General features: G+C 38.3%; 1 long non-coding RNA gene across 4 annotated transcripts; it reads right to left on the bottom strand.

Moving 5' to 3' along the window:
• On the bottom strand, positions 1-26,132 carry LOC143268151 (uncharacterized). 4 transcript variants are annotated; one of them, XR_013043831.1, is made up of 6 exons: positions 26,034-26,132; positions 22,601-22,714; positions 12,390-12,499; positions 10,047-10,167; positions 3,227-3,370; positions 1-700 (listed from the first exon to the last, which is right to left on the bottom strand). It is a non-coding gene; the product is annotated as an uncharacterized LOC143268151 (long non-coding RNA). The 4 variants fall into 4 exon arrangements; XR_013043833.1 differs by lacking the exons at positions 1-700; positions 10,047-10,167 and adding an exon at positions 11,968-12,021 and having other exon boundaries at positions 2,298-3,370; XR_013043830.1 differs by lacking the exon at positions 1-700 and having other exon boundaries at positions 2,298-3,370.

The raw sequence follows: 26,132 nt of genomic DNA, 5'->3' as shown, positions 1-26,132 counted from the left end.
ATTCTCTGCTCAGGGGCATCTTGTAAAAAGAAACAAATTCTAGGCAGTGCTTAGCTTTGACTTTTATTGCTGCTATTTGTTCGTAGACTTCACTCACCTTGATTGGCTACATCCTCAGATATTTCTCATCTAAGTCTTGTCCATGCCATCCATTTCTCCTCTGCTCAGCACTACATGTCTGGTTTAGCATGCTAGCTGATTCTCGTGCTGGCTGACTTATTGGTCAAAGAAGTGAGTCTATCCATTGGGAGCAGATGACCCCTGGGGAGAAAAGCGGCTTGCAGACATGTACTGCCTTCTGTCCTCCATTCTTCTGGTTTCTCTTTTTGTGTTTGGGCTTCTTTCTCCTTAGTTGTATTTGCTCCTTTCCATCCTACCCTAAGGATATTCGCTCATCTAGAATATGTGGGGCTACTTTAGAAATAAGGCTCTGCTGGTTATGTTTAAGCTTTATTTTCTCAATGTTTTAGTTTTAATTTTAAGGTTTTAATTTTTTCCATGCCAAGGGTGGAATCTCGGGCTTCATGCCCATTAGGCCAATTCTCTTCATTGATCGGCATTGCCAGCCCCAATGGTTTTCTAAATTGACTTGCTATGGTAGACTGAAGGATGGTTTATGCACTAATTCTTGGAATGTGCTGCAAAGCAGGTCCCGTTCTCACTGTTTACTGCCTCAGCTGACCAGTTCAAAAGAGCTTGCCTAGAACGAAAAAAGCAAAGCTAGTCTGCAAAGAATAACATGGGGGCATGGGTCCGATTAAATATTAAAACATAACGACTTAGTTACAGTAGTTAAAGCATCAACTTTTGTTGTGATCTGGTTGAGTGATAAATGGATGCAAATGTATATTAGAAATAGAATTGAGTAAGAGGAAAACGTTAGCAAGGATGAAGGGAATATTAAGGAGCAGTAGGAGGGAACGGTGGTGGAGTTTTCAACCTATATTGTATCAACCTTGTGAACTTGCTGAGGTTTTACAACAGTTAACTGCTAACCTTACAAAATCAGTCTAGTGCATTCTTCTCTTGTTACGTAGGGCAAAAGTTGTATTTTTTTTTTTTAGGCTGAAACATAATTTTCCCTTTTCAAATTTGACTTGACTGTTTTGTTTGCATTTCCAGCTGGCGGATAGTGGGGTTCTGGGCCTCTAACTGCAGCAGATAGTTTCTTAGAAGTCTTGTTCTGTTTGTATAAGCATCTCCTATTGATTCCATTTCTTTGGTAACTCTGACTAACAGTTATCGAGGTGAGGGGTGACTTAAAACCATGAGAAGAAAGCTCAGGTTTAAAGGAAGAGATTGACCATTTTATTTTGTTTAAAATGTTTTGAGGAGGAATGGGAAGAAGGAGACAGGATAGGAGAGGGAGAGGGAGAGGGATGGAAAAGAGAGATACTACGGAAGGATGCTAACCATATTTATAGTTCTCCATAGATATTTGGGCTCTCAATTGTATTCCTTTACGTCTAGATACCCGTTCTTATCCCAGATTCACCTTTGGATGCCCAAATGTCATAGGCTTATTTTTGTACAGTCTCAATTCCATAAACTAAGCTGTCTTATAATCTTGCGTTTTACTGGACTGATTTTGCTTCATTTGTTGTCTTATAAATAGCCTTTAACATCATTTCCAATGATATTGTTTTGTTAGTGGAAATGTGTACATATTTTTTCTTTTGTCTTTTTAGCAGCACAGACCTGGAACATCTGCAATGTACTTTGAATTGATTAGTGCTAACATGATCAGCAGTAACCTGTGTCTGAGGCTACTAAATTTATATCATTTGAAGTATAGGTCTGTGATTTAATAAAGGATCCAGGGAAAGAAATCTGAATTGAGTTACTGAATTTGTTAATACATCTGTAGCAGAGAATAAGCAAATCTTATAAAAATAACAGCCCTTCTATGTTGATGGTGAGATGTCCTTGCCAATCCCTCATAAAACTCCATGTTTGTGTCTTAGGGATCTTCACCTTCTAAAGTTGGCTTTCACTACATTTTATGTGGATGTTTATTTACAACTCACTTTCAAATATTATACTGCGTTAAAGGTGAAAAGTCAGTCTTACCATCATTATCAAGAGCATAAAGAAATTGAAGTTTGGCAAGGTTAACTGTGAGAAAAAATGATAAACAAATGCAACATAGGTTCAGTCTACAGAAACACATTTTGACAATATTTAGCACATATTTACATGTAATTATAGATTTTCCTGATTCTGCTGAATCTAGATGCTAAACAGGAAGTTGAATGGATAAGTGATAGTCCTCTAAAAGCAAATAAATACAGACACAATTTTCTCAGTATCTTTTAATTGGGGTTTCTTTTTTAAAGATAGTTAATGATAACAGAGAGAGTATACCCTGTAAAAATTTAAGGCAGCTAGTTCAAACAATATAGGTGATGTTCAAAACATCATATTCAATGTTTTCAAGTAAATGTGGTTAAGGGATTTTTCTCATACTCAAGACTTTTTAAATCCACATGTAAGCTTGACGATGATGGTGAGCTAAACTTTTGCTTACAAAGAAAGTATTTCAACTTGTAAATCTGAACTGCCAGAACACCCTGACAGGGTTCTGTTCACTGCTGCAAGATGAACTGTGTTCCTCACAAAATTTATAACTTGAGGTCCTAACCTACAGTACTTTGGAATGTAGCCACATTTTGTACTACTGCCAGCAAAGAGATAATTAAGGTTCTATGAGGTCATAATGTTAACTCCAGTCCAGTATGGCTGATGTCCTTTTAAGAGGAAGTGATGCTAGGTACTCTTGTGCACAGAGATGACACACAGATGAAGTCACAAAGAAATGTGGCCCTTTCCAAGTCAAGAACAGAAAAACTAAAGCCTCTGAAGAAACCAAAATTGCTAACACCATAGTCATACTTAACAGCCTCAGAAGCTGTAGGAATGTGTGTGTGTGTGTGTGTGTGTTTTTTAAATCCACCTACGTATTTTGTACTTTCAGCCTCAGAAGACTGATGCTTTCCCTAATGACTGACGGCTTCTGTATAGCTATATCCTATAACATTGAGTTCCCCAAGTTTTATAAATAAATCAGTGTCTTACTACAGTACCCCCTTAAGCCAAATGGAAGGTTGAATTTCTCAAATTTCTCTTGGAAGGAGGCCTTGGCTTTTAGTTCTGGAGGGCTCAGTTGCTTATGTAAGAGTCTCTAGAATAGGCTCCCACTGCCCACACGCTTATCCCAACTATGTACTGTTTTATATATAGATGTTTATTCTGAAAAAGCTGTAAGATCTGGAGTACGGGTGTTTGTTACCGTAGCATAATAAGTTTATCCTCTCTGATATGATTGTGCGCTGAATTTGTTAAAGCTGCACGGCACTGAAGCGGTATTTTCCTGCAATTAAAGAAAACACACAAGGAAAAATAAGGCATCGGCACATGGATACAGGACCAGCAAAAATGTTCCTGTTCTTCGTTTATGCAAATGGTTGCTGAATCCACAGTTAATTCGATCATCCTCATTCATCTCTATGAAACAAGGTTACAAATACTTTATCCATATCAAGGGAAGGATAGCTGGGTGATTAAAGGCCTCGAGCTGGTAAATGTGGCTCTTCATTGTTTATAGAGCAGGCTCGGCAAGAGGCCTGAACATCCTCACCATTTATAAAATCATAAAAACCCTCTATTCAATATGAAACGGAGCCAAAGTTCATTTGCACAGTTCTGCTGCGGTAATTGAAACCACTTAGGGATGTTTATTGTTCTAAGACCAGAAACAATAAAGAAAGCATAAACAAGAGACTGACCCAGTGTGATGCTATCGGATGAATCAAAGAAAAACAACCAAGTTTCTCCATACGCAGCTGAGCTCACTCCCTCCCTGACTGTGATCCGCTTGCCAGCATGCAGCTTTATGCTGTCTCCATTTGAAACTGAGGTGGAGGGGAAGGGCAAGTTCACAGAGGCTATAAAGATAGCGCTGTCTCAGTGTGTTTCCCTTACTTCTCTTTCCCTTAAAGTTACACGCCACATTATAAATATAACGAGGGAGAAAATGAAACTCACATTTAAGGGCAGCCGGTTACTCTATCTTTCATGGATAAAAGATAAAACATTCTTTTCTGTATTAAACACAAAACTTTGTCTGGAACTTAACCTGCCTTACATAAAGACAATGTGCATTATTAAGCAGTGTAACAAGGTTTGAAAATTAAAGTTAGTGGATTCCCACACATCAAATGTTCTAGAAGATACCAGCGAACTGGAACAAGGTTTGTGAGTCGAGGATGTGGAAGGAGTAAAGCAATTTTGGTCATTTTAAGAAGACTTCATTATGCTTTGTAGTATTCATTCTGGTAGGCCATGAGATTCAACAGTGTTGATATGTGTGAATGGGACTCAGGGAAGATAAGACAGCAGACATTTCCTGGGGGCACTTGCATGCAGCAGTCAGTTAGAGCCAAGAACAGACAAACATTAGAAATCAGGTGGAAAACACCTGTGGTGAGAGCAAGGAGAGGTGGTAGGGGTTTGCCTGAGAAGTGTCCCCATAGTCTCAGGCATTTGGTCCCCAGTTGGTGCTGTGGGAAGTTTAGGTGAGACAGCCTTGCTAGGGGAAGAACCTCACTGGGGGCAGGCTTTGAGAGTAAAGTGTCTCACCTACTGCAGTTCATTGTCTCTGCTTCATGCTCTTAGTAAGGGATGTGAGCTTTCAACATCTCGTTTTTTGCTGCCATGCCTGCCCCTTGCTACCACGCTTCCCAGGCATGATGGACACTTACCCTCTACCACCGTAAGCCCAAGTAAACTCTTTCTCCTGTAAGTTGCTATTTGTCATGATGTTTTATCACAGCAACAGAAAAGTAACAAGTACAAGAAGGAACAGAGTTCAGATGGCTAGGTCTTCAGATGGAGCAATAGCCAGCTCTGTAGACCAAGTTGGCCTTGAACTCACAGAGATCTACCTGACTCTGCCTCCCAAGTGCTGGGATTAAAGGCATGCACCGCCGCCGCCTGGCTTCATGTACAGTTTTATTTGACATATTTTCTTAATAGTACTTCTGGTCAGTCATTTTATTCATGAGAATGTTTATTGTTAACTTTGTAGTATATAATTTATTATAGTGTGTTCCTACCTATTCATTATATATGTATGTTGACTGAGATTTCGTTTAAGTTAAAAATAATATCTTCTCATTTGCCATTTCTTTGGAAATATGCATTGTCTACAGGGATTCTATCAGAATTATGAGTTTTCTGGTCTTGTTTCATTTTCATTCTTCCTTCCTGGGTAAAAAACATTTATGGGATTTATTTTTGACTTTGTTTCCCATCACCCTTAAATTTACCAAACTTATTATTATTATTATTAGATTTTTTCTGAGACAGAGTTTCTCTGTGTATCCCTGGCTGTCCTGGATCTCACTCTGTAGACTAGGCTGGCCTAGAATTCAGAGATCCTCCTGTCTCTGCCTCCCTAGTACTTCGATAAAGGCATATGCCACCACTGCCTGGCAACCATACTCACTTTAATGCTTACAGTATTAAAAATTAAATAGATAAGTGAATGAATAGATAACTAATTAAAAATATTATTATGTATGTATGATGGGAGGCCAAGGGACAATTTTGGGGAGTTAGTTCTCTTCTACCATCTTTCTGTGTATTCCAGGGATCCAAAACAGATTGCCAGGCTTGTCCAGAAAGTATATGTGTATATATAGAAAACTGTAAGTGTATATAAATGTATTGCAAGCATGTATATTTCTAAATATATAATTATAATCTTCTTAGTCCATATAATGTTATTTATATACCTATGTTTTCAGGGCTGATCATTTGGTATTAGAAATCAATTGGTGTGCTTTCTCCAGGGGAAGACTATTCCCCCTCTCCTGTTCTCAGCATTCCTTAGTTTCCTGTAGTTTTTTTGGTCTATGGTTGAGGTCTCATGAGCATGTCTATTGGTGCTGCCCTTGTTCAGGTCAGATTTAGGCAGACATATTGATGAGCCATTGTTCAGGGTAATGTATTTAAAAAAATAAAGAAAATGTTTGATATAAGCATGGAAAAATAAAGAACAATCCAAGCAAGACATACATCAAATTCATCAGTTTGTGCTGTCACCTAATCTTTGTGTTTTTGTGATGGTAGGTGATGGATGATTGGTAAGGCATAATTCATAACCATCCCTGGGAATACTTGTATTATGAAAAACAGATATTGGAGTCAAAAATATTTCCAAGATTCCCATGGCATAACAATGAGAGAATAACAGACTGCTGAATTAATATTTGGCTTGGGATTTAATAGTACAAGACAGACAATATACTGACTAGTATTGTCAGAGAGCATGAAGACAATATTCTCTCTAGACTCTGCTTTAAACTTTGCTTCTCCATAAATATGCTAATGCCATGGAAAGGGGAGATCACAGTTTCTAATTTATCCCTCGACCATTTGTCACCGTGGTGTAGTGCAGTGGTGAAGAGGTCAGCCTCACAGCTGGAAGAGCTGTGCTCTAAGCCTTGCTCTTCCATTGACAAGAACACATTTAGGAAAATTACTTAATATTTCCATTTTCCAATTTGCTCCTCAGTAAAATTGCTGAAGTACTAGGCTGGGCCTCATACAATTGTTGCAAAGATCAGATGTTTTAATAGATGCTAAAGGATTCTGAGACCCGCTGCACAGGATTTGTTAATTTGGGTTATTTTGAGGGTTTCTCATCACTGAAAATTTAGAGATAATCCTTAAGGATAAGGGCTTATGAAGAGCCACAGAAATAGTTGAAAAACTAGGAGCAATCTTGTGAGGGGAGATAAAGGGCGTCAAGCCCACATGTCTGTTAAGAGGACAAAGAGGACAGAAATGTCTACCCAACCACCTTTGGAAACTTCAGATATTATTCAGAACTAGTTAAAAATGGTGCCAGGAAATAAAACACTAATAGAACCAAATCTGTAGAGGAAAACATTCTAGTTAAACATCAGGAGTACAACAAATGGATACTTCCAAGTAAGGAGACTGTCTTGTTTGTGGAAGTATTTTAACCCAGGACACACCACACTAAAATGCCACTGTACTGTTAGTTCTCAATATGACAAATCCAGATCCAATTATGCTTTCTTTTTGTCAGCAGCAAAATCAAGATTGTCAGGAGGAGTTTCAGAGTTTGGCATCCTTTATGCTCTTAGAACCCGAATCTTCAGTTCATGGCAGGATAGAAATGCTTAAATATTACAGTAAGAGATGAAAATGGAAATCTATTTTATCCAGACTGTACTGTAATAATTCTACTTTCAAAGGCAACAAAATAGCCAGTCTGTTAATCCTAGTTCCTGAGTGGTGTTGTGGGTCTCATCCCTCAGGTCCAGCTGGAATCCTGATCTATTTTCCACTCTTTCCTGCCATGCCCTGTCTCATTCCACCTGAATTCATGTTGAAGCTGTGTAATGTGAGAGATCAAGACTTCTTGGAAACTTGGAAGCTTCATGACATCGAAATATGGTTCCATCTAACATTGGAACATTCTTGCTTGACATCCTGGGACTAATTTCCTAATTTATATCTTAAAGAAGGGCATCCCTGGGGATTAAAATTTCCAGTTGAGCACATGATAGTGAAACATCCTTGCAATTACTTATCTAAACAATATCAATCCAGAACATTTTTATTCCTGGTCTCAAGCACTTCAGTGTTACAATCCACCCTAAGAGTAGCACAGAGCTTGGTATTCTGTAGCATTTGAGGGCAGTGAAACATGTTCATGTCTGGAAAAAAAGACATTTATGCTTGTGATCTGACCTGGAGTCAGAGTCACAGAATACCTTCATCAGGAAGTGGCATTTGGTCTGTGGCTTGAAGGGGATGTAATTGTGCAGGAAGACAAGCAGGGAAAGAAATGATAGGTAGAAAGTGAAATACATGTAGCTGTTGGAGGAGCAGGATGTTTATTTAGAGTGTGGATTGCCAGATAAGTAATCCCATGACTTCTAGGCACAAGTATATGGGGGATGGGGTCCATGTGGTGGGTAGGACAATGGAGGCCTGCTGAATTACTAGATCAGAACAGACAGCCAGGACATTAAAATATAGAATTAACAAATATATGTGATGGGATTCAGTAATCATAAACCTAGAATATTTTAAGTTGTATGGATTTGTGAAATAGGAAGGTCACTTGTAACCTCTGACCCTCCAGTTTACAAGACCCACATGTAATAAATGCACTTTCCATACTATAAGCTCTGATGATGCAAGGACCTAGAATAGGAAATGAATACACAGGCTTACCCAAATCCCACCAGATTATTGTGATTAGATCAAACCATTTTTGTCCAATCAATTTTCTTCATGACCATACACTTCTGCATCAAACACTGCATCAGAAATACAGTTTGATCTGTTTCTTTTGGGTCTTCATTTCTTTGTCATGTAAGAATCCTATTATGTAATTATACCGTTGTTTACTGTTGTTAATCTGTTTTGTATTGTAGAAGCCTCAATTAGGAGTTTAGTGATGGATGAAGGTAGAGATTTCTTTTTCGCTATATAGACAATGGACAGAGTAATGGAGACACAGAGGCATGAGTGAGTTTTATCCCGAAGCGGTTCATAATGTAATTATTATAAATGTATCTTGGTCACATCAAGCCTCTGAGCATTAGAAAGGAACACACACAGCATGAACAGAATGAGAATTGGAATAAAATAATTCAACTTTGTAGGCATCAAATAGCAAGCATGCTATTTTGATGGCAGACCTGTAGCATCAATGTTTGATGCAAAGAACAGTCAATGAATATTAGCTGACTTATTAAATAGTCATGAGGAAATTCCTTTAGGCCTTACCCGTGTCCATGTGTTTAACTTTCTTTTTCAATATCTGATCTATCTTCTTCCCAAATTATTGTGGTTCTTTCCCAGGACCATATGTTAGGACAGCAAGGTACTTGATATTTAATTATGTTGTGTTAGGTTACTGGGATCATTTCCACATTGGTGAAACTATTGCTCCTGCTCTCTTATTTACAGAGTTGTTTTGAAGATGAAATAAAATGGCCCATACAAACAGTTAGGCAGAAAGTAAGAAAATTGTGTAGACAATAATGAATTGGAATGCAGCTCAGGGAAGGCCTTTACTGAAGAGTAACTGTTAGCCACAATGATCACCTTCATTATGGTAAACAGACAATTTAAACATTAAGCAAATGGCAACTTCTACAGCTTCATGAGGTTACTGATGAATAGCTGGCACTATCTGAATACAAAAGTATCCAGATTCTAAAAAGGCATGGTTTTAATGTTATCTCTTTTTAGTAGTTTGATAACATTTCGAGGGCTTTCTATTTTATTAACCTTTTCTCTGGATAAAGAATTGAGAATTGCGTTCCTCTAGCATAAGAGGAATTTCACTTTATCAACATCTGACATGACTCAGAACATGGATGGTTTTGAAAGAGTGTTCTGTTCAGAAGGTCTGCCATCACTGAAAGCATTAGAGACCCTTATCAAATAAGAATTGATTAAACTTACAGCTTCCCAGAAAGGCTATTAATGCAGATTAATGAGCTTCTGGGAGATTAGAATTAGGGAGTTTTGATATAAAGCATGTACTAAAATTAGCAGAATGTCATGTCAGGGCAGAACAAAGGGAAAATGACATTCAAAACTTTGTATCTGATCATATAGTTTATATTTCACATGTGGATATATGTGTGCATACTTTAAACAATGATGCTTTTGAGATAGCATTAATGTTATTTTGAAAGCTATTTCCTGCTGAGCATGACATGCAGTTTTAATCCTTCAAGATGAAAAGCTTTGGTTATCTTCAAGTAGGTTAAACTGCACATATTAAGGATTTTGACAGTTGGCTCTGAGCTAAGAAATTTGTGCCCCTAAATACCACAGTGTGTTTACGTCTGACCTTTGCTACCACTACTTTTCCAGGGTTGATATGGCATTGAGTATTGAATCATGGACACCTGTAGGCTAACCATTTATTCGACCTCTAAGTTCTACCTCTACAGCATCTTATTGTAACCTTTGAAGAAGGTCCTAACCTTTAAATGTATTTCCCAGATAACACTCCAAGAAAAATGTCAGCATCAGGCTGGTGAGATGGCTCAGTTGGTAACAGAGCTTGTTATCCAGGCCTGACAACTTGAGTTGGATCCTCCAAACCTGCAGTAGAAGCATAGAAACAAATCTTGAAAGGTCCTTACACCTTTACATGTGTGTGTGTGTGTGTGTGTGTGTGTGTGTGTGTGTGTGTGTGTGCCATGGTATGTATGCACCCATACTTTACATATACAATAACGATAAAACAAACAAGTAAAAACATCAACGTTGGATTACCAAATTCTAATGATTAAAAAATTGTACTATGCTGAGACACTTTGCTCAGCCTTGGTGCAGAGGGGAGAGGATTGGACCTGCTTCAACTGAATGTACCAGGCTCTGCTGACTCCCCAGCAGAGACCTTGCCTTGGAGGAGGTGGGAATGGGGGGTGGGTTGGGGGAGAAGCCTGGAGGATGGGAGGAGGGAGGACAGGGGAATCCTTGGTTGATATATAAACAAGTAGAAAATCTCTTAATAAAAAAGAAAAAAATTACAATGTAAAATTTATTGGTAATTTTAGGATAGGATCAATAAATTTATAATACTGTTATTATTATTATAGTCTTGAATATAAAATATTATTCAATAAATTTAGCTTCTCATTTGGGCCACCTAATGTTAGGGTGAGCCTGACATTGCTTCTGTTAAGTTCATCTGAATGTCTTTTTAGGCTAATCTTTAGATACTGCTGTGATTATCATCGGACTTTTCAAATATTTTCTTGCTGGTTACTATACTGATGAAAAGCAAGATTTCTCAATAGTTTACAGTTAACACTGAGTTGATCAAATCTTCCCTGTAGAAGGTTATCCTGTACGTTCTAGGATACTTGGCAGCTTCTGTGGTCTCTATGCTTCCTAACTGAGGTAATGAAAATATTTCTGTATATTGTCAAATCTCTGCTGCTAGGAACACATCTCTATTTAAAAACTATTGTTTATTTATTGTATGTGCTAATATAAGTGTGGTGATTAGTGTTAACTGTCTTATTGACAGATTCCAGAATCACCCAGGAGATGAGTAGCTATGAGGGGTTATCTTGATTATGATAATTGTTGTGGGAAGTTCTATCTTAATTGTGGATGGGACCATTCCCTGAGCAGAGAATTCCAGACTGTATAAAATTGAGAAATCAAGTTGGGCATGGATTCACAGCTCCTTGCTTCTTGATTGTGAATGCCATGTGACCGGCTTCCTCAGACTCCTGCTGCTATGACTTCCCTGTTCCCTTCCATGATGGACTAGAACCTGGAAATTTGAGGCAAACAGAGATTTGCCTGCTTCTGCCTTCCAAGTGCTGGAATTGAATTCTTGTGCCACAATTTCTGGCTGAAAAAAATCCAACTCTAAAAAACAAGTTAGGCCACACCTCCTAATCCTTTCCAAACAATTCCATCAACTAGTTCCTAAGCATTCTAAGCTGTAACCCTACAGGGGCCAGTCTCATTCAAGCAACCACAGATACTATGTACCTATAGGTCATGCTGTCATTCTAAGTAGGTAGCCTCTGTTGTGGCACACACCTTAGGGTTGGCATAGACACCACCTGATTGATAACCCCAAAGATTTAAGTAACAGAATCCAGATCAGGAAGCTTTTTTTTTTTTTTTTTTTTTTTTGGAAGCCTTTTGAATAAAAGAGATCTTTGTTTCTCTTGGATGCTGAGACACAATTCACAGTTTCAACTCTAGATAGAATTTCTTATAATTACTAGGTTTATTACATGACCAATTAATTCTAATTAAAGATGAAACTGATGCCTCACCAAGTTAACTTCTTTCAAATTACTTTTCTTCCCTCATGCAAAGTGTCAGAATGAAATAAATGAGAGAAATCCCACCTATTTCATGTCTGTCCTTTACCAGATTGTGTGCCTTCGTGTTCCTTTCCTGGTAGAAGCAGTTCCATGGCGTTGGCTGGTAAGGAAGGACACAAATAGAAGACAGGGAAGATTCCATCTCTGTCTGACTCATACCATGAGATGTAATATTCAAATATTTCCTGTGTTTGAGACTCTTGGGAGTTAGATAGAAAGAACAGATTTCCTTGAAATTTATTGCTTTATCTATTCTAGTATCCACAGCAAAGTCCCAGAGCTTTAAGTGATCTATTTGAGCACCCCAAGGAAACTGGAAGATTTCCACTATAGAAGTCATGAGTGAATACCCATGTATTATAATACATATTCGTCAAGTAAAAAGGATGCACTGTACTCGTATCTGGTAAGAGAGGAAAGGAGACAATGACCATGTAGCTGCGTGGCTAAACTTACAAAAGATCTCACCTGCTTCCCAATGATGTCGCCTGTGGACCAGAACAAAAACTTCAGTGTTTAGCAGCTTCGTAAATATCTGGAGTGACATTTAAACTTGTAGAGCTGCAGTATAAATTGTTCTACAATGGAAACCATGCTCTCATTAGGATCTGGGATTGTTCTAGCTTCATCACTATTAATGTTCAATGATAAACCATGTAATTAAGGGACAGTCATCTTTCTTCCTAATGATACCAACTGCAGGACTGGTTTAAGTGGGAAGAAAATAATGACTGGAGGGCAGAAAAATAAGGGTGTTTCCTGACACTGCTCGGATATAAGCAGGTCATCATTTTTTACATAAAATGTGTGTTTTGCATGGCTTTGAGGAGGACAACATTCTTCTTTACAAAAGCCACTATGGGTGCTGCTACAACATTAAAGAATGTATGTGGTGTGAAATGTAAGAACAATGTAGGTGGGATATATTTACTTAGGCTTTGTCCTTTAAGATCCGATACATAGACCAGAGACCAACTGGATAGGAGTGCTTACATTGTGGTCTGTGTCCTGATCCAGGTCCTGTCAAAGTACTTCAGATTAATGTATGCTAGCCTCCTCTCTCTTCTCCTCTCTCCTTTCCTCTTCTCTACATCTTCTATTCTTTCTCTCTTCCTCTTACCCTCATATCACCACAGACACAATGTTAAATATGTTTTTTTTTTTTTTTTAATTTCAGATTCTGGATTTCCTGAACTCACCACTTTATTTAACCAGTCATTATTGTTAACATCACGCCTGCCACTGACCTGTGTATGTAAAACACACCATCTCATTCTATCTTCATAACAGTCTGAAAATTTGATATAATTATTACCCCATCTTGCAAAAAATTTCATTCAAGTTTTCTGCCCATGGTTACTGCTGGCTCGCAGTCTCATAGGCATGGGCTGCTGAGATGATTAACCTTTGCTTATTCTCTCCCTTTATAGAAGGAAGTCTGATACCTCCTAGCCTAGAATGTGAAACATAAATCACAGAGTTAGAGCAAACTATCTGGTGTTGCCTGAAGTCACTAGTATACAAAGACCTAATATTTTATGCATGAAATAAGTCTGAATTTTCCTGGACATAAACTACATATTTTATAGATATAATTTTAGTTGTTCCTAGTTTTTTCAATCTAAGCCATGTATATTTTACTTTAATAATGACATTAATAAATAATTTAATTGATAATTGTTAATTTTGAATTTAAAAATTTTCTCTTCATTATTTTGAACAAATGCTTTTTTCTTTTGAAAGCCAAATATGAGCAGACTCTTGAAAGCGCACAGTTCTAGGCACCACATTTATATTACTTGGTGACTAGTGTGCCCTTCCTTTACACAATATTCACTGTTTCTTCCATATAAAAGTCCTGCAATTCTTACAAGACATGTCATTGGACACTATTTTACAAATATGCCACGCCTCACAATTTTTCTGTGTATAACAGAAATTACACATAACATTCTAATAGATGGATTAAAATCAGGAGAGGACCCAAAGAAATTTCAATTCTTTGATTTAGAGAGAAAGATGAATAGAGTTGAATGTATAGAGAACTACCGTGCATAGTATTTTCTGGAACCATGGAAGCCAGATCAAAGGAAGGTGGCTTTCAAGTCGTATCTAGCTCAAGTCACTTAAGTCTTTTGTTCTAAATGTGCAGTGTCTTCAGTGATATGTGCCATCCGCAAGCCTTGAGAGGGAACCGAGGGTTACATCTATAATCTATATTGTTTTGGGAATCCCTTGGACTACCCTGACCAACCAGCCTGGTATTGGGAGCATTGTTAGTCCAAGTAGCTTAATTTCTTTTAAGATGTGTGTGTGTGTGTGTGTGTGTGTGTGTGTGTGTGTGTGTGTGTGTGTCCCTTTCTGTGTGTATGCATATGTATATAGATACACTTATATGTGTTGTATATAATTTTAGATAAGGACAACATAATGCAATGTCTAGAGGCTTTATCCAAAACTTTGGTGTACCCACAGGTAAACATGGCTACAACTGCTCACTAAAGAATCTTTTTACAGCAAATGGAGCCCATACAGAAATAGAAAACTGGAAACAATACAGGGATCAACAGGTCATGGGGAGTCCAGCCCTAATGGATCCGTCTATATCACAGCTTCTGTATCTGGCTTAGGGAATGCTGAGAAAGAGGGGAGAACATGATTGTAAGAACCAGAATACCAAGAAGTCAGTTGTGAAATATTGTCTCCTAGAAATGGCTGCATAAACAAGATTATCACAATGCCAATATCAATGAATATATTAACACGGAAGGAAGACAATTTTCAAACCTACACAAAGAACCACAGGCAACTATTGGCTGTTGGGAGGGGAATTATCCTCTCTCAGGAATGAGCCCTCTTATTGGTTGTCCGATGCAGTGAAATCAGCCTTGAAACCATATGCACACACACACAAGAAAAACAGTCCCAGCAAGTTGTATTTATATATGTTTGTATACACACACACACACACACACACACACACACACACACACACACACACACACCAATAATAAAGAAAAAGAGAGTTCAGAGTGGGGGGCATGGGAAGGAATTGTGAGAGGGTAGCTGAACGGGCTGGAAGGAGGAAACAGAGGGAGAAAGTGATATAATTCTATTTCAATTAAAACATTTCTAAAATAAAGAGAAATGATTTCATTTTGATACAGTTTCAGACACTGAGTTAAATTAATGTAAATTTCTTTTTTTGGTTAGGGTACCTTGTCACAGCCTCAGAAAGAAGAAAAAAATTTTTACTCCCATGGCTCCTACTTATTCTTTTCTTTCGACTCAGTAAAGGTAACTAACTCCAGTCAACCAACTAGCCAATCAATCAATCAGTCAGTCAGTCAATCAACTTTAGACTCAAGGTGTTTCTGTTTCTTATTCTCAGGAGAGTCATCATGTGTAGATCCTAGATTCCAGAGTAAAAATTTTAGATTCCAGTGATGGTAGTTGAAACTTCTCCTCTCTTCCTTTCTCTCTCCTCCTTTTGCCTTTAAGGGAACAAGGCAAACCTTTACCACTGCCTAATTTCTAGTTGTACTTCAAAGTTCTTGCATCTTTTTAGATATTTGTCTAAAAACCCTAGCAGCTTTTTTCTTTACATGTTTTTCATACAATATGTTTTGAACATTTTTCATCTCCTAAATCCTTTCTACTTTCTTACCAGTGTGTGTGTGTGTGTGTGTGTGTGTGTGTGTGTGTGTGTGTGTGAGAGAGAGAGAGAGAGAGAGAGAGAGAGAGAGAGAGAGAGAGAGAGAAGGGGAGGAGAGAGGGAGTGTGAGAGAGAGACAGAGAGACAGAGATGCAGAGTTTTGGGAGAAAGTAATGAGAAAGCATTATATACATGTATGAAATTAATAAAAGATTAATTTATTAATTAATAATAAAAGAAAAGAAAAGTAGTTATGGGGGAATGGGGAGATGACTCAGTGATAATATGCTTGCTGTGTAAGAACGAAAACTTGAGTTTGATTTCTGGTACCAATGTCAAAAGCGAGCTTTACTTGTAATGCTAGAACTGGGAGGTGAAACTGTGAATTGCTGGGGCTTGCTGGTCAGGCAGCCTTCCTGTCAGTGAGCCACGGGTTCCACTGAGAGACTCTGTCTCAAAAAACAAGGTGTGTGATTCTTGAGGAACAATAGTAGAGGTTGACCTCTAACCTCTATGCACATGCATTTGCACCCCATATATGTGAATACACACACAGATACCCCACTTGCACATGTACTCTCTCTCTCTCTCTCTCTCTCACACACACACACACACACACACACACACACACACACACAACCACACACACACATTCATCAACACACACACATCTTACACCATACATAGACAACAGCCATTAATGAGGCAGAATTAGTTCTGTCCCCCTGATATGGCCTTCATTAGGACTTTGAACAATGTTTTAAAATGTTTACATTGGAGGGACCCAATGAGGAATGCATGAAAACTCTGTGACCAATATTTGCAACTGTTATACAGGTCTAAAATTAGTCCAACAGAAAAATATTTATGAAGCATAATGACATTTATAACATGAGAAGTTTATGGTTTATAGGAACATTTGATGAATGGAGAGGATTTGGGGGTCATGAAGAGGGGAGTAATTAAATACAGGCAAGAGTCTAGTGTGGGATTATGGAGGGAGACAGAACTTGTGTGTGGGTGCAAGTTAATGGCATTCAGGCTGGCGGGAACATCAAGAGTGTGGGGGATGAATTACAGCCCACTTGGGCCAACCCCACCATAGTTTCCTACTCTTATGACAAGGTTTTTGGAAAACTAGAGCTGCTAATTCTTAACATGTAATTTTGGTCTGAATTATCGATGCAAAGCAGCTGCCCAAGATTTACATTACTCCTTACCCGCTTCCCTTCTCATATAGCCAAGCAAGTAGGTTTTGCCAAGAGGATGTGGGGCTGTAGGAAATGCAAGCCAGAAAAGAAACATGCATCTAAATCACATGGAAGGTACTTGCCTATCAATGAGAAACACTTGTATCAGACCTCTCTGTTAAGCCACTAACATCTTGCATGTATTCATTATATTAGCCAAGGTTGACCTAACTAACAAAGATACTTCAAACTGTCTAGGGTTTGTGTTAATCGTCTCGAAGTCTCCAGGTCAAAACTCTGTTCCATGGAGCTTGGTCATTATATCTTCAGGCAGGCTTTGCCGTTTGCTTCAATTTTTAACAAGGATTTATCGGGTGTCACATGAAAGGGACAAAGGAGTTTCCGTGAAGCAGAAACATGCCCTGAATATGGTATGGAATGAATGGGTGGGATTCAGATCCTTTTCTGACTGCTTGCTGAAGAATAGTTTATTTATCCTTAGCCTGAGCTAATTTCTCAATTCTGACTCACTTCTTAGGTTTCCAGATTTTTCTATTTATGTGATTTTATTTAGTTTTAAAAGGTATCAGACTACACTACTCGTTCAGTGTCACCAAAAGTAAGGAAGCCCATGTAAATGACCTCCAAGTCTGCTGTAGACTCAGGGATGGTACATAGTATAACCAGCATCCTAATGTTGATGTTATGGTTTAAAAATCCATGGCATTCCTTTAACCCACAGTAGGTTACCTCATCCAGTGTGTGAGAATAACAGGAAAAAATAAAAAAAATGCACAAAAACTGACCTGATATTAATTATTACAGATTTTGAGTTTTTGGCTTTAATTTCATTTGGTTTTCACCTTATCTGGTTGTGTTCAAGACTTTCTATACTGAAAGTCGGGTGTGTGGAAGACTCTTGATCTGCCTCCGATTAACAGGAAATATAGTTGCAAGGAAGAAGAGCAGCAGAGGAATCCGCATGTGGCCTTTGTTTTTCTGGTCTTTATTTCACAGTAAGACCTTAAGGACAGTGTGGTCTGAGTACCCATCTGCTCTGCTTTCATAATCAGCTCTCACGATGAGATGGTGTCTGGAGCCAGGGTCTTTGGGTTGAGACTAGGTTAAATGAGATTATGAGGCTAGGGTCTCTACGGGACTATTGACCTCTAAGTGTGTTTGTGGGGGGGCGGATTTTTTTAAAAATTGGATTTCATGACCTAACAAACTGTTTCTTAGATTGAAATTACCCTTTATTTTATTAAGTAAGGACACCAAAAACAGTAACAATAATAGCAATCATGAATAGCTTCTTTTCTATTTATTAGGATGCTAAAATATATTCTGATACTATGTTTCATTTAAAGATGGTCTTTCATGCTAAATTTAGTTTATAGAATGTAATGTCAAAATGTCCAAAATTTCTTTTGCCATTTTTCATAATGCTTGAGTCATCATAAATTACTAAAATTATCTGTATGCTACTGTCACCTTTTAAAGAAGAGTCCTCCTCAGAGACAAGTATGTAGACTGTTGAGGTAACACTTTTCTGCAGTGAAAAGACCCAGGCTGAAGAAAACTAGATGACAAGCGGCAATGATGGGAACCTAGGGATTTCCATGGATGGAGAGATCCAATAGCTAGTCAGGATTTCAAAATACAGCTTCAGAAATGAGAATACATATTTTTGGAGTAATCACTTACTCCCAGGAGTGGAAGTTATGAATCCGGGCAGTCGTGGATGAGATGGAGATCATTCTGACACTGTGAAGGCTGACAGAAGGAGACAGCCCAGTGTTGAACTCAGGGAGGATGGCTCCATCCCAGGCCTGAAGGACAGATCTGAGAGGACTGAAGGATGATCTACAGTAACCCAGGCGAGGAGAAAGCGGGACCTGAGAGGCAGGAAGGCAGTAGAAGTGGAGGTGGAGTACGTACTGGATCTAATACTCAGAGGACACAACCTCCAAGATACACAAAGAGAACTGAAGGAGAGAGAAGCGATCCGTATCTGTAGGTTTCAACACTGCTGTTGAAGAATGTGAGAGACGTTATGAGATTGGAGGATAAAGGGATGCCTTCTTCGGATTGTAAGATACTGCATATTTGTGGGAGAAAAAGAGAAAGAATAGGATGTGATAAGATGAAACAGTGTATAAGAGCTCTGGGCTATATTACTAGTAGAATTATCCTATCTCTTCATGGATAAAAAGCCTGCCCAACATTACACATTAGATTGCCTTAAGGGCAGAGATTATTTAATTCAGGTGTGTTTGACAAAGTGCCTATCCAGTACTTTCTAAAATAGGCATTTGTTGAGTTTAATCCTCACATTAGAAAATATTGGCATTTCTCCCCAGCCTTGAAATAAATAAAAGAGAAACATTTGATAACTTCTGGATACGTAGCTAGTTGAGCCTTGCCCAGGCTTTGACTAAAAGATACTCATGGCTAATGCATGCTGACTGGCACTTGTCACCCAATTCCCCCCCCCCCCAAGAAAATTCTCATTTATTATAGTTTGAGCTAATATGTTTTTCCATTTCCAAATCTTATTTCAACTCCTTATCCAATTTTGTACAGATTTACCTTCTGGCTCTCGTGTAAAGTAAAAGTCTTCTGAAAGGCACAACACTATATTTAATAGCTATTGCTAGGCCGAAGCAACCAGAGCAGTACTGAAATCAAATTAATTAGCCAGAAGGGACGGAGCCCAGAAGCGTTTTGGATTAAAACTGTTCTCTTTGCCGCTGTCTGGAACAATATATTTCTAATAAAACTGCTTTACATAACAGTTCCGTGGCAATTCAACCCTATGGAGAACTTCTCCTTCTTTGCTCACAAAACCATCTAGAGTGGTTTTTTTTTTTGTTGTTGTTGTCCAATAAAAGCTAAGTTGAGCGTTTGCTTCATCTTTTCCCCCAATAGCTTCATATTATTTCCCATGGCAAAATTCAAAGTAGCTCACCTCGTTATGTATGGAGTGAGGGGCGCCTTTCCATAACTGTATCATAAAGGTTCGTAGATGCATATGTGTATTTATTTTAAAATATGAGTCTGAATTTACTAGGCCATTTGTGAGACTAGTGAGAGAGATTTTAAATAGCAAAGCGAGAAAAATCTTGGAGAAATGTATACTTGTTAAAATTTACTTGGGCTCCATCAAAGTGTTATTGGTTCAAGAAATATACTAGGAAAGAGGAGACATCCTCTCATAAGAAAGAACTGAAGCCTGAATCTCAAAGATGCTTCAGATATTGTACACATATCAAGGGCCTTAATCTCTGAAATGTGAGGTCTTCATTTGGATGTATCTTGTCTGTAAGAAGTATAGTGAAGTCTTTAAATTTAGAAAGGAGTCATTCCTGAAATGAGAGTCATTCATTCAGAGAAAAATACCACCTAAAACTAGGTCTTTATAAGACAAGATAGAGATTACTACTTCTTTGTAAACCAGGAATTAAAAAGTTTTTTCCCCCCAAAGTCTTAATCTATGTACGTTAGGACATGTCTGTGTTTCTAGCATCTGTTTTTCCATGATCTCCTGATGATGGTCATTATAGAACTTAAATTTGACTTTATGTTCTCTTTGAAAATAGGCTGGATATGTGACCTTGGCAGAAAGAAGTGGCAAGACAGGAGAAACCATTTTTTGGGGGGAAGTTTAAAAGATGGTAATTTTTCTTTAACATATTAAATATTTTATCAAATATAGTTTTGGATCTTTTGTCACCTCAGAAAATAGAAGCAGGCTCCCCAAACCTAAAAACTGGTGTCCAAAGCAAATATTTAGGGGAATGTTGAGATTTAGTGTTGATGATCTATGTGAATTTGTGAAAATGAGTGTTAAGAGATAAAATACCAATGAAAACATCATGACAGAGCCTGTTACTTTGTACAGTGAATAAACACTAATAAATAAAGAGCCTTCATGAGAGCCTTGTGGGGGTATTTCTAATAAATGCAGAATTAACACATTTTTCCTATTTCAAAATATTATTTTATTTATCCTTTTAAATTTGCATCAAATTTAACTTGATATAGTTTGCCTTAATTCTAGGAAGAAAGCATTGTGGGGAAGTCTCTAATCAGAATAAGAGTTGGATTTTGTGCATAGATTTTATGATGGGGAAACTGGTTGAAGCTGATCAGGACTTGGGTTGCAGTTAGAATTTAGAATTCTATTTGCTAAATAGAATAAAATAGAATTCTATTCTAGTTGCTCCTTTATGTTTTGAAAAAGATGAAGCCAATAAAAAAATAGAAATAATAATACTATTCTATGTCTACTTTGCCAGATCCTCTAGTTGTAAACTTTTGCTGTGTCTTCTCATGTTGTTATTTAAAATAACCTTTTGCAGTCATAATGTTGTTACCAAGATATTTGATCCTTATGTACCCAAATAACTCTGATATAATTACAGTGGCATTACCATACTCAAAAAAATCGAATTCTGATATTATAATGGACTCTAATACGCAGTCCATATCCAGGATTACTCAACTGAGCCCGCATGCTCTTTAGCTGTCTTTAACTTCTTTGCGACTGATTAATAATCCCACAGTAAAATTGGTCATCATATTTCTCTAAGCTTCTTGAATTTAAGGCAATTCCTTACATCTTTTCAGTTTTTGTGACTATGGTATTTTCAGGAATATAGGCTAGTGGTCTTGACAATTAACACACAATTTTATTTGTCCAGTTGGTTCCTTATGATCAGATTTCTTATTATTTTGTCAAAAGTAGTGCATAGATGATGCTCTGTATTTCCCTTTGTATTAAGTCAGAAGGATCAGTTTTTGTTCTTTTGTTACTTGCTGATAGTAAGTTTGACCATATAATTAGGGATAATAATACAAAGAAGACCAAAATGTAAAAGTGCTATTTCCTCCCTTCATAGTTAATGGTTATTTTGTATATTGTTAATTGAAATTGTGTGAAGTTCTTAGCCTAAATAAATCTCACTTTCCACATCTCAGAATCCAAGTCCTGCAGAAGTGTGTTTAACAGTTGTTCTGAGAAGTAGATAATAACATGGTAGTTTGGAGCTGAGTCATTTACTGACAAAGTAGCCAAGGTCAAGGAAGTACAAGGATGGACTGGTACAAGGTGTAAATTATAAAGCTTTCACCCTAGGTGTTTATTTATGTGATATTATGCTGGTAAAAGGAAATGCAATACCGAGTTTGCTTTAGTAAACATTTAAGATACACGAGAGACACTAATTATAAATGCAATGGTGTTGGATAGTTTTTGCTAGGGGCAATTGGCACTCTGGGAAGAGAAAATGAAAGATTGGAAGAGATTAACTGTCAATAAAGTACTAAATGTGAATGCTAAAGGGACTCCTTATAAACACACAAAGAGATTCTCATTTTCTTCAGCCTGAAGGCAGGAGAGGTTGATGACCAGCCTCACGTGTTAAGGATAATAGAACTAAGGGAAAGTTAACTTCACCAACTAGTTAGGGCTATACAAAAGGACCAGAGGAGTTTCTGGCAATGGATGAGACTCATAGATATTGGATGAGAATATTTATTTAATGTGTGTGAAAAACACAGGTCTTCAGGTTCCTTGAGCCAGACCCCTGAGCTTCAAAAGTGCCTACTAGTTTTGAAGTTGATGCAGCTACTCTATGCTGAAAGATAGCACAATCTTTCCTAACATATGTCATTCCTGTCTCCTGTATACAGTAGTCCAAAAGTAGGTTTATTTTTGCACTAGTCAAAGACTGAGTTACAAGATCTAGATCATATTAACCAGCAGGAGCACAGAAAATTCATAGGCATGATGACTTTGTAATCAATGTAAAAAAAATCAAACATAAGGATACCTTAGTGATTCAAACTCTCCAACTTCCCCTCCATGATGCTGCTGTACCATCCTCAGGCTGCGCCTGTGCAAGGCTGCCAGATTCATATGCCAATTAACTGCTGGGAAGGAAATGCTGTAAGATAAACAAAACATAATAACATTAAATTTTTTTGTATGATAAATTTATGAGGACACTTTTCTAGAGAAAAAGACTGAATGTTTGTGTTTCCCTAGATTGGCTTGTTAAGCTCCTAACTCTCAGGATGATGCTAGGAGGAGGTAGGGAGAGGTAGGGCTTCTGACGTGGACTAAGTTCATGAAAGCAGAATATTCATGAGTGGAATGGGTTTCTTTATGAAAGGATCCTAGATAACTTTCTAGTTTTTTTAAGAGCCACAAGAGGTTCCAGTATGCACTTTAAGACCTTGCCACAACCCAGCTACATTGATAATATTCTTAATCTCTAGCCCTGTAACTAAGAAATGCATTTCTGCTGTTCATAGGCCACACAGTCTGTCTAAGACAACATGCCTCATCAAGGTTAAATAAAAGCTGACTTTGAAATGAAACATTGGCTTTGATATAACCTTAATAACATCCAGAAATGGGTTTTTGATGAGATAGAAAAAATAAACATGTAGACAATGTTAGGCCAAAAATTCAACTGAGATCTCTGTAATTGCCACAAGAAAATGACTTCCTTAGGGTCAGAAAGTGAAGGTGTTTGAAGGTATTGCAAAACACAGAAGAATTTATTGGTGCTGCCCCTCTCAACCCCAACAAAGAATTAATGGAGAAGGCTTGTTTGATGATTAAGTTCTGAAAAATGCCCCTTACTTATTATAAAAGCAAACAAATACTACATGTGAAAAAAATCACAAAGGAAGTGAAAATGTACTTATCAGAAAGATGTGTGTGATGCTTCCAAGTACATTTTTTAAAAAATAACATTTACTGATAATATTTGAAAATTATCACTTTCCCCTGGGAGGCATTTGTGCTTTACTGAAAAGTAGAAAAAGCCAAGGAGAGGTTCTATGTCAGTCTCATTGTCTGGTTGGATTAGAACAGGCATGATATTGTAGGGTTCTGGCTTCAAGCCAGAATTTTTCAAGATTGAGGTTGACGGCTGTTTTATATCCAGCCAAAATTTATTATCGCTGGAAACAATATGCATGTCTTCTTCAATTATGGAAGTCCTGTGTGATCCTGGATGAGGTATTTTATAGAAAGTAGTAAATCCATTAGGTAATTATTACCATGATATTTTAAACTGATTTTGAAAGAAAGTGTTTTTTGTTGATTGAAAAGAGGTAACAAGTAACAGGCCAGCACTCCTGCAGCCAAGAACATTAACAGACCACAGTTCCATTTCTGTGATGATTTCCTCCACATACAGGTTTTAATGAATAGTGGCCCTATGGAGAAATGGACAGTCTACAACACACACACACACACACACACACACACACACACACACACACACACTCCACGTCCCCTGCAAGCTCATATGGGAAGATTTGAGAGACACAGGGATGTCTAGCTATGCATACATATACTCTGAACCAGGATATTTATTCTTCCTCTCAAGATGTTGGCAGGGGTGGCGGGGTGGTGGCGGCAGGGAGACATTCATGGCGGGTGAGTGTGAAACTTGGCCATGCTATTACTTTATCCAGTCCTTCTGTACTTGATCCCACTTCTCCATGTTCCTCTCTTCTGTCTCCATCTGCACTTACTAAGGTTACTCTCCAATCATGTTTTCAGAAGAATTCATTGTTGTAGCATTTGTGAGAGATGACTCCTGTTTCCTCAATTGTCCCCCTATTCTCTCTGGTGGGTTTCTGAAGTAATTAGTGAATGTGTGTGTGTGTGTGTGTGTGTGTATGTGTGTGTGTGTGTTCTGCTTAAGGAGATCTAGCTCTGAAATTTAAGGACTAGTGATATTAATACTGAAGCTCCATCATTTTTCAGAAAACATCAACCTGTCAGTTCAGTTTTCCAAAGCTAGGATTTCCCCTTCACAAATACGTTTATCAATATTGCTGCTTAATACATTGTAAGTTTGGAGCATATGAAATGATACCAGATAAGCTGAACCATAAAGATGATAAAGGTAATAATGAAATGAAGAGAAGCAAGTATGGAAATGTCTAATTCTTAGAGAGTTCACTCTCTTGCACATAAGTAAGTTTTAGTATTGTGGAAGACTCCCAGGCCAAGGAAGGCCTAAAAGGAAGTGCCAAGTAATTAAATACCCAGGTTCTGTAAAGTACTTATCCCATTATATGATAATTCCATAAAAGAATGCTGTTTTGGTTCTGGGAGTTTAATTAAAAGAAAATAAGACGACAAAATCATTTTATTTTTCAATGAAAGAAAACTGGAACCACAGAAACAAATTGCCAGTTTTTATCTGTTCACAATTATTCGACACTTTTTAGGAGAAGTAATCAGTTGATTTATCTGCTGGGAAGATGGGCTACACGTCCTTGTTTACTTTGCATGCCAGGGAAGCTGTTTTTCACAATGAAGTGGCACACCCACAGATCTTTTGTAGGATTAAAGGGAACATTATCTAGAGTTCTCAGCTTATCCATGCCCTGAGTAGGAAGAAGATGTAAGCTCTCTTTCCTTAACATTCCACTAGCATGTAATTAAGGAACAAGAATGTTGTTAGTTGGCCCCCGCCTAATCACAGAGGTGTAACCTCTCTGACCTTCTCCACTGTCTTCTCCCCTCATGTAGATATGAAGGCCTCTAGTCTGCTCTCAAAGGTTCTCTCCCGTGGGGCGGTGGGTGCCCGAGTCTTTGGTTTCAGAGGGGGATGGGGAGATGCTGCATTTGGCAAAGGCTGCGCTAGATCTGTAGCCACTGGGTCGCTATGCAGTATTAAAAGTGTCGACAGACGGAGAAGCTGAACAAGGCAGACTCAACGCCGTTTCCACTTGCTCAGCATTGTTCGCACACTGACTTTTGTCTTAGTATTTTCAGACGGCAGTTATACTTGCCATTTGACTGTCTGTACACTTTTAATTTTCTCTGTCAATTCCCATCCGTCTTCTGTCAAAACCCACCTCTGATTTATTGCCAGGAGTTATCTTGTAGGTACCTGAATCTGCAAACCGTTTCATTGAGTCCCAGAAGCCAGGAGTCTCTGAATTCTGGAGTCCCTGCCTTGGGTGAGTGGGGCTGTGAAAAGTCGCCCAAACTGTGCAGCCGCTGTCTAATGACTCACGTTTTCACTTAGTCAGGAGCCATGTTATAGATTTGTTATCTTCCCCGTGTCTCTGTAATGTCCTCATTACAACAAAGAAACTGCAGGCTGATGGCCCGCGACCGGAAAATGCAATCTCTTTACAGACATGCTTTGGCATAGGATGCGGCATTTTCCCGAAGCTGGGACTGCTCTGGGGGGGTTCCCCTCGGTGTCTCTTTGAGCCCTGCCTCACCTGGCGCTCCTACCCTCCAGCCACGGGTGACACTTCTCCGTGGCTGCCGCCGCCCCTTTCTTTGTCGCCTACGGCCCTTGCCTCAGTATCAGAGCTCGC

Source organism: Peromyscus maniculatus, chromosome 12 (assembly GCF_049852395.1).
Source record: "Peromyscus maniculatus bairdii isolate BWxNUB_F1_BW_parent chromosome 12, HU_Pman_BW_mat_3.1, whole genome shotgun sequence".
NCBI lineage: Eukaryota > Metazoa > Chordata > Mammalia > Rodentia > Cricetidae > Peromyscus > Peromyscus maniculatus.
This window is presented reverse-complemented; position numbering and strand designations above follow the sequence as displayed.